The following is a 10000-nucleotide window of genomic DNA, read 5'->3' on the forward strand; positions in this document are numbered from 1 at the left end:
CTGGTTGGAAAAATGAATGACCGACGGATAGTGGGCGAAGAACAGGTGAGACAACATCGCCCTTGCAGTATTGTAAACAGTATTTCAGGTGAACGACAAATCAAAATTACTTTTTAAACATATGATTTGTCAGTCATAGTTTCAAAAGTAACATCAAGTGCCAAACCTGGCCATCCCAAAATATGGTTGTCGTCGAAACAGAGAACGCGAAGCAAATGTCAGTTTGAGCTGTCTTTGTCTTGTATGTACACAAGTTTATGTCAGTTTGAGCTGTCTTTGTCTTGTATGTACACAAGTTTATGTCAGTTTGAGCTGTCTTTGTCTTGTATATACACAAGTTTATGTCAGTTTGAGCTGTCTTTGTCTTGTATGTACACAAGTTTATGTCAGTTTGAGCTGTCTTTGTCTTGTATGTACACAAGTTTATGTCAGTTTGAGCTGTCTTTGTCTTGTATGTACACAAGTTTATGTCAGTTTGAGCTGTCTTTGTCTTGTATGTACACAAGTTTATGTCATGATCAGACACATTATGTATTCAAAGGGAGGCAACGCCATGGGTACCAGGAGCGTCTATTTGGTCAGTCGAGAACTCTGGAGAATTTGTTTTCACGCGCGCTCCCATCCCCCCTTTTCTACACCTACACCCCTTCTTTCTCTCTTCTTAACTTCCGCTCCCGCCGCCCCCCCCCCCCCCCGGCTCAGCCCCCACCACCCCTTATCTTTCCACCCTGCTTTCTCTCAATTGGCAAAGGATACTAAGTATTAGACTCTGTCGATAAAAATGAATGTCCCGAAAACTGTTGGTGCGCCTCCCTGTCCGCTGCGTCATTTCCGGTTGTGGGCGCGTCACTTCCGGAATAGGATGCAAACAATGAGCATGAGAGACTGTCTTCACAGTCCACGTGATCGTGACCACTGAGGCCTTTGCTTTGACCCTTGGGCAGTTTTAAGAGATTATCTGTTATGGATATCACTTAAAGGTATGCTCTTGGGGGTGTCATTTGGTTTAAACAAGTTTATTCAGTAAATTTCATTGGAATATTGCCGCATACATGAAATAAGGAACATGGAGCACAACAAGCTAGGCTTATGAGCGTACTCTTAAAAGCAAATGAAATTTGGCGGACGATTTTAATATAACAAGTTTGAAATAATGTCAAAATAATAATGGTGAATTATGGTAGACAAACATGTAACAATAAAAGGAACAAAAAACACAATGCTAAACTAACAATAGTACTCACTCATTTCCATTAACATTATGATGTAACCAGGCAACGTGATCGTATCTGCCTGTCTCGTTATCGTATGTTATATCATTAACACATATTATTTTCAGTGCATGTTTCATTGTTTGGTTTTGTAGATGATTCACTTTGCAAGAATAAATATTTCTAAGTATTTTCAGTGGCTGTGTGCGTGCGTGTGTGTTTGTGTGTGTGTGTGTGTGTGTGTGTGTGCATGCGTGCGTGCGTGCGTGCGTGCGTGCGTGTGTGTCTGTGTCTGTGTGTCTCTGTGTTTCTCTGTGTGTGCATGTGTGGGTGTGAGAGACAGGGGAAGGGGGAGAGCTTGGCCAATTCGATCAAAGCACCATCACACAAAACATTGTTCTAAAGTATGGAAGGGGAACGGAACCACTCGGACCCCAAACCTGACGGATCACCAACATTCAAAACCAGCTGTATCCTTTTACAGACACGCGTCGCAAATGTTTGAGCTCTGACAAGCTGCCGTGTAGCGAATGTCTTTAATTCTTCTTGAAACAACACTCCGGCCCTCGACAACTCATTGAGTCAAAGTGTTGACTGGACGCACAAAGCACACACTCGCGACCTTGCAAACTTGCGCAACAGCAGTGAAATAAATACCGCTCTTTCAAGTATGCACGCAACCAAACATTATATATAGGTCACACACGTCCGAGTCGATAGCTTGCTTGTTTTTCTGAAGGTCGGTTTTGGGGTATTTCCGAGCCTCTGGTGAGGCAATATCTGAGAATCTACTGCAGGGAACATATATAACAGCTATCCAGGACAAGGTGTGTCACATAGTTATCCCTTTTCTCCGACTATTTCATAAAAACAACTAACTTTTTCAACACAAACCTGCCGGTGCCTGTTTTCCTTTCGCAAAAACCTTCCGCATAATAATATTCATGCTCGGAGTTATAGTTCTCTTCCCCGCATTAAACACTGTAATTGAGCAAAAACACCTAAACGAAACAGAAATCCTACATTTCTATTTTAGATTTTTTCGTCCAAAATGCTATTACGAATTTTGTTGTTGTTGTTGTTGTTGTTGTTGTTGTTGTTGTTGTTGTTGAGGCAATGAATTGATACTTTATTTCAAGAACCCTGCAGATTGCTGGTCAGGTGAATGCACGCCCCCTCTGCCTGGCACTTTAGGCCAGACGGCGGTTATCCTTCATTGAAACATTCAAAGTTCTACTACTCCATCAGTTTGACCTCAGCATGTTCAACTGAACCTCAGTGACAATTCTAATGGAGCCGTCATACCAGACAAGACCAAGAAATGTGATGCTGGATGAGAAAATCGGGCTAAAATGCAACTGTTTTAAACTGATTTTTAATCGATTCAAAAGTTTAGAATTTCGCAAATAATATGCATACAATAACTCACTCAAAAAAGGAAAGAAATCCCCTAGATACAATCGTGACGTACGTGTTTTTTTCAACAATAAAATGTTAACTTTTGCCTCCCACACACTCGGGAGGACGTCGTTTTCTATGCAGTTCCAGTGTCATGGGAAGTAACTCCATCAATTTCAGAGTCGTAGCAAAGTAACGACAGCGCGTTTCCAAAACTGTAAATTCTCAAATCTCGCAAGAAGCGGATAGAAGCGAAAATAGATATTTGTCTGGTTATATTATAGGTAATACGAAATCGAAAGTGAAAGTAAGTAGCATTGTACAGTATATAGCGGCGGTTCTGAAATCCACATTCAAATAATGGGTTTTCTCACGAGCGCTCTTGGAGGCAATGAGGTATTCTAGTACATTTTCATTATTCCAGTCAACAAAATTGCCCTTTGCTCGAAATAGCAGCTAGAGACTTTAGCCCTGTGTTCTCCTGTGTCGTCACACACATTTATATTTAAATGACCTCTTGATGTTACATTGTACCATGCATGGCTATACTGTGACTGACCTCTTGATGTTACATTGTACCATGCATGGCTATACTGTGACTGACCTCTTGATGTTACATTGTACCATGCATGGCTATACTGTGACTGACCTCTTGATGTTACATTGTACCATGCATGGCTATACTGTGACTGACCTCTTGATGTTACATTGTACCATGCATGGCTATACTGTGACTGACCTCTTGATGTTACATTGTACCATGCATGGCTATACTGTGACTGACCACGCATAAACCCTGTCCAGGTTCGTCACCGTGGTGTCCCATTAGTCTACATTTACTTCAGACTCTCTGACTCTTCATCTGCGCCAGGAGGAATTGTTTGAGGCGGTCTTCCTGCCTCCTCCTGCGGCGCTCCAGCAGCGTGTTACGAATTTTTAGCTGAAAAGTATCGGCGATTATTTTGTACATCGTTAAATCTGAGCCCCCAACCCTCTTTCCTTCTGAGTTTACCCAGTGTACACGCCCTGACTCCTACCCCCCCCTAACGCCTCCATCCCCCCCCCTCCCCCCATCCCCACCGCAAAGCAAATCCTACACCAAAAACGCAGCGCGTTCCCGACCACTAAAGAAAAACACTTTTTAACTTTGCACGTACGTAATATTGTGAAATCGCCATCCAAGTGATGAAGAAATAACTTCTTTTGACAAACTCGAGTGATCTCCTGGTGGCGAACCATCACCCCGAACGATAAAATACGATCCATTTTGCCGTACCAGACACACTGAAATCTTCAACACTCGATCACAATCCACATACACAATTATGGAGGTTAGGCAACTAAGACAATATTTAGCTCCCTTAAAGGCACAGTAAGCCTCCCGTAAACCATCACAGAGCTCCCCGAGCGGCTACATACAGTACAAGCATACTTCCATTTGAAAGCTCACCGAACGGGAACATCTTGGCTGCTTTCTGTCGAGCGTGAGAAATGTTCAAAGAATTTATTTTCGTGGACTTGGTCCTCTACAACAATGGCGCCTCGTTTTGGTGCTGGACGGCTGTTATGAATATTCAATATCGGAAATCACGCCCGGACAGTAAGCCTCCCGTAAACCATCACAGATACTGTCAGGCTTTTACACACAGTACAACCACCCTTCCATTTGAACGCTCACCAAACGGGAACATCCTAGGTGCCCTACGTAAAGAGCGAGCAATTTTTAACTCCCTTAATGTTTTGCACACGCGGTGAGACTGAAAAGCTTGTATCTCTGGCTGATTTTTAAAGTGAGCAACAGTTCTTGAGAAGAAAACCCGTACCTTATTATTTGTTTCAAGGAAACGCCCTAAAAAACTAAACAAGAAGGGCAAAGCCCATACGACTCACATGCTTTACACATTTTTCCTACCAAAATACATGTGACCTTGACCCAAGGTCAAGGTCATCCAAGGTCATGCAACACAAAGCTGTTAATTCAAGACATAGGAAGTACAATGGTGCTTATTGGCTCTTTCTACCATGAGATATGGTCACTTTTAGTGGTTCACTACCTTATTTTGGTCACATTTCATAAGGGTCAAAGTGACCTTGACCTTGATCATATGTGACCAAATGTGTCTCATGATGAAAGCATAACATGTGCCCCACATAATTTTTAAGTTTGAAACAGTTATCTTCCATAGTTCAGGGTCAAGGTCACTTCAAAATATGTATACAATCCAACTTTGAAGAGCTCCTGTGACCTTGACCTTGAAGCAAGGTAAACCAAACTGGTATCAAAAGATGGGGCTTACTTTGCCCTATATATCATATATAGGTGAGGTATTCAATCTCAAAAACTTCAGAGAAAATGGGAAAAATGTGAAAAATAGCTGTTTTTTAGGCAACATTTATGGCCCCTGCGACCTTGACCTTGAAGCAAGGTCAAGATGCTATGTATGTTTTTTGGGGCCTTGTCATCATACACCATCTTGCCAAATTTGGTACTGATAGACTGAATAGTGTCCAAGAAATATCCAACGTTAAAGTTTTCCGGACGTCCGGACGGACGGACGGACGGACGACTCGGGTGAGTACATAGACTCACTTTTGCTTCGCATGTGAGTCAAAAACGCACGGATGAAACTTACGAGTTTTTATTTTATTTGGTAGTTGCTGCGTGCATGGAGTGGATGCAGGAACCTTTTGCTCTGCCTGTCTGATGCTGAAGTCTGGTCATAACAGATTATTCATTATTCCGAGGTCACAAATTGACTGTATATGCTTCTTAGTTACAAGCTTACTATAAGGTGGGGCTCACTGCTTGTGAATTCGTGGGCTTCTCAAATACTCATTGCAATTTCTTTTTGCTTTGTTTTACACTACCGCGTATAACGCGCTCAATCATTTGAGCGAACATTTCTGCGCGAAAGGGAAAACAAGGTTAAGCTGTCCTATTTTTGATTGATAGTGGACGGGCGCAGTGGCGTGGTGGTAAGACGTCGGCCTCCTAATCGGGAGGTCGTGAGTTCGAATCCCGGTCGATGCCGCCTGGTGGGATAAGAGTGGAGATTTTTCCGATCTCCCAGGTCAACTTATGTGAAAACCTGCTAGTGACTTAACCCCCTTCGTGTGTACACGCAAGCACAAGATCAAGTGCGCACGGAAAAGATCCTGTAATCCATGTCGGAGTTCGGTGGGTTATGTAAACACGAAAATACCCAGCATATCCTACTCAACGAAAGCGGAGTGAAGCTGACTATGCTTGCTCTCAGAGTATAGTGTGGGGAACCCAAATGGGCAAACGAGCTCACACGTAACCAGACAATTCTGGAACGCTGAAGAAGAAGAAGATTGATAGTGAAAATTAATGATTTAGGGTTAGGGTTAGGGTTAGGGTTTAGGGCTCTGAAATTATGTGTTGAGAAGGGAAACAATAAATTAGCAAGTACCTGTAAATGGCTCAAGACACGTTCTCCTTCTCCTGCATAAATACAGAAGTTATTCTTAATAGAGGGACTGGTGTCATGTCAACATCAAGAAATGGTACATGTACAGTTGATTGCATGAATCTGAGGAGTTGCTAATACAGCCTGGGACAGTATATATAAACAAGTCGCGTAAGGCGAAATTACTACATTTAGTCAAGCTGTGGAACTCACAGAATGAAACTGAACGCACTGCATTTTTTTCACAATGACCGTAGTCCGCCGCTTGTGGAAAAAGCAGTGAAATTAACGAGCATGTTTAGCGCGGTAGTGGTTTCGCTGTGCTGCATAGCACACTTTTCTGTGCCTCTCTTCGTTTTAACTTTCTGAGCGTGTTTTTAATCCAAACATATCATATCTATATGCTTTTGGAATCAGGAACCGACAAGAAATACGATGAAATTGCTTTTAAATCGATTTCGGAAATTTTGTTTTAATCATAATTTTCATATTTTTAATTTTCAGAGCTTGTTTGTAATCCAAATATAACATATGTATATGTTTTTGGAATCAAAAAATGACGAAGAATAAGATGAAATTAAATTTGGATCGGTTAATAATTTATTTTTTTTAATTACAAGTTTCCGATTGTTAATGACCAAACTCATTCATTAGTTCTTAAGCCACCAGGCTGAAATGCAATACCAAAGTCCGGCCTTCGTCGAAGATTGCTTTGCCAAAATTTCAATCAATTTGATTGAAAAATGAGGGTGTTGCCTCAACTTTTACAAAAAGCCGGATATGACGTCATCAAAGGTATTTATCGAAAAAATAAAAAAAACGTCCGGGGATATCATTCTCAGAAACTCTCATGTCAAATTTCATAAAGATCGGCCCAGTAGTTTAGTCTGAATCGCTCTACACACACACACGCACAGACAGACAGACACACACACACACACACACACATACACCACGACCCTCGTCTCGATTCCCCCTCTATGTTAAAAAGAAGATAAAATATGAGGTTAAATTTCAAACCTAATTAACTGTAGTTCTGGAAGTGTTATCCAGTTCGTGCTTAACAAGGCTTTGAAGTCTCATGTAGTTATTGGTTTCACAATATAGGGCAGAGACAACTTTAATAAGTTTGGTGGAATCTTATCAGGTCCCAATGCTTTTGTATTCTCTAAATGTTCTATAAGTCGTCCTACCCCCTGAACAGCAATGGGTGGAATTGAACACGAATCCACGGGGCTCAATGTTGCATCACATAATGACAAGGAAAGAATCATAACAATCAGAATACTCATTTGGTTGTTTTTGCTGTTTTAATTTGTCTGCAAGGGATAAAAAGTGGTCATTAAATTCATCAGGTGAAGTTGTGACTGCACATTTACGTGATCCTTTCTTGGATTTATTTAAAATGTCATTAACTTCACGCCAAACTACAGCTATGTCTTTTTTGTCTTCAATCAATGTGTTAAAATAACTCACTTTGGCTTAACGCACAAGATCAGTAACTTTGTTTCTCTGTTTTTAAAACTCTTCTTTCCTTTTATGTTCTTAAAAAAAATCGTGTAATGCGCATTGCGAGAGACTCAGACTCAGACTCAGAACTTTATTACAAAAGGATAAAGGTTTTAGGCAAAGCCTATTCTTCCAACCTGTCCTTTATACAACACGTAAAGACGGACGCACGTACAAAATATAGATTGAATCATATACAATACAGAAATACATTGTATGGAATGCAACACAATGTGCATTTAAGGAATTACATAAGGAGAACTCAAAAATTACAGAATTACATTGACATAGTTATATCTTTCATTTGGGAATGAAGTTGCTCAGATCAGCCGTTAACACTAGTACAAAATGTTTAGCAAAATAACAATCGAACAAGACATTTCATTCACGAATGATGTGTGAACGTGACTGTCTCTTAAAATTTTTCACTGAAGTTGCATTTCTTATCTGTTGGGGGAAGGAGTTCCAGAGAAATGCTCCTGAGAAGGCTAAGCTCGATTTGTAGAGGTCTATGCGAGATATAGGAGGGATGATTTTTTGGGACCCACATCTTTTTGTGGCATGTTTGAAATGTGAATGCAAATATTTAGGACAGTCGTCATTTAGAATTTTATACATGAACACAGCCTTGTTTAACGTCAACTGATCTTTCAAGGGGAGGAAATTCAGGAGCTTTAGTTTATCATCCGTGGACCTATTCAAATCATACAGAATAAGTTTTGCAGCTCGGCGATGCAGGGAATTGAGTCTTTTTAAATGAACATCACTGCAGTTATCCCAAAGTGTTGAAGCGAAGTTTATATGAGGCATTATGTGGGCGTAATAGAACATTTTGAGTGCTTCAGAATCTTCAGAGAGAGAGAAAGAGAGAGAGAGAGAGAGAGAGAGAGAGAGAGAGACAGAGACAGAGACAGAGAGACAGAGAGAGAGAGAGAGGGACAGAGAGAGAGAGGGACAGAGAGAGAGAGTGAGAGAGACAGAGAGAGAGGGTGAGAGAGAGAGACAGAGAGAGAGACAGAGAGAGAGAGAGAGTGAGAGAGAGAGTGAGAGAGAGAGAGTGCGAGAGTGAAAGAGAGAGAGAGAGTTAACGAGAGAATGGGAGAGAGAGGGAGTGAGAGGGAGAGAGAAAGAGAGAGAGGGAGAGAGAGAGAGAGAGTGAGAGAGAGTGAGAGAGAGAGAGTGAGAGAGACAGAGAGTGAGAAAGACAGATATGAGAAAGAGAGAGAGTGAGTGAGAGAGAACAAGAACAAGAACAAGAACAAGAACAAATCTTTAATGGTCTAAGGCCAGAGCCCCTTACAATAGTGGTTGAATAACAGCAATAGTATCTGCACAGTTATAAATTATAGTCACGCATAAAATTCAACAAATACATTAAAACCCTGATGACATGTCACTGAACCTGATTTATAAGGGTTCGTCTCTTCTGTAACATGAAGAACACAAATCTGCTGAAGCTGTTCATCACATTTTCCTCATTACTGCCACAGAAATACACAAGTTGTTGTTGCAGCGTCTTAGAGTTCGAGATTTTTAAATACTTTGCTCGAAGGTCTTGATAAAAAGGACATACAAATGCAACATGGTGTTCATCTTCTTTATCAGCTGTACAGAGAGGACAGTTTCTTGTCGTTTGGTTTGGTGCGTACCGAAACTTGTGAGCGTTGATTTCGGATACTCCTGCGCGGAAACGAGTAAGAGCAACTCTGTACTTAATATCTTCGATTAATTCAATGTATTTCTCTTTTTCCAAGCATGTTTTGTAACAATTATAAATGTCGAAACGTTCACTGCATTCTAAAAAGGAGAACCATTCTTGACAAAAACAATCTTGTAAACGTCTTTTAAACTCTTGTAAGAAACACTTCTCATTCCCAACCATTCCGTACATCCACACAGCAGCAAAACCATTACAACATAAAAGACTCTGCACATGTGAGACCCAATTTGTGTGGCCCTTCGATGCCAAATTACATAAAGCTTTATATGCAATCTTGGAATATCTTGAATCAGGTTGCTTCAGCAGTGTAAACCAGTATTTCACACATCTGACTGCAGAGTTAATATACAGCGGATGTCTTCCCAATTCACCATACACAATGTTGTTTGGAGTTCGAATTGTCACTTTCAGAAACTTTTTACACGCAAACAGGTGGACCCTTTCCACAGAGTCATATTTTCCATATCCCCATAGCTCTGAGAGAGAGAGAGGGAAAGAGAGAGGGAGAGATAGAGAGGGGGAGAGAGAGAGAAAGGGGGAGAGAGAGGGGGAGAGAGAGTGAGAGAGAGACAGATCAGAGAGAGGGAGAGAGAGAGAGAGAGAGAGAGAGAGAGAGAGAGTGAGAGAGAGACAGATCAGAGAGAGAGAGGGAGAGAGAGAAAGAGAGAGAGAGAGAGAGAGGGAGAGAGAGAGAGAGAGAGAGAGAGAGTAGTGACGGTGGTGGTAACATT

The 10000-nt window shown here is 41.2% G+C and overlaps 1 protein-coding gene and 1 long non-coding RNA gene across 2 annotated transcripts in view; one reads left to right on the forward strand and one right to left on the reverse strand.

The window, feature by feature from the left end:
- Positions 1-1407, forward strand: part of LOC138948189 (uncharacterized) — a 19533-nt gene extending 18126 nt beyond the window's left edge. Inside the window, exon 4 of the mRNA XM_070319693.1 lies at positions 1-1407. This exon is cut by the window's left edge and continues 408 nt beyond it. The gene's annotated coding sequence lies outside the window, so the exon portion shown is untranslated.
- The window catches only part of LOC138948192 (uncharacterized), a 74594-nt gene that overhangs the window by 62558 nt on the left and 2036 nt on the right, over positions 1-10000 (reverse strand). The window lies entirely within an intron of this gene.

This window comes from Littorina saxatilis, linkage group LG15 (assembly GCF_037325665.1).
Source record: "Littorina saxatilis isolate snail1 linkage group LG15, US_GU_Lsax_2.0, whole genome shotgun sequence".
NCBI classification, from domain to species: Eukaryota; Metazoa; Mollusca; class Gastropoda; order Littorinimorpha; family Littorinidae; genus Littorina; species Littorina saxatilis.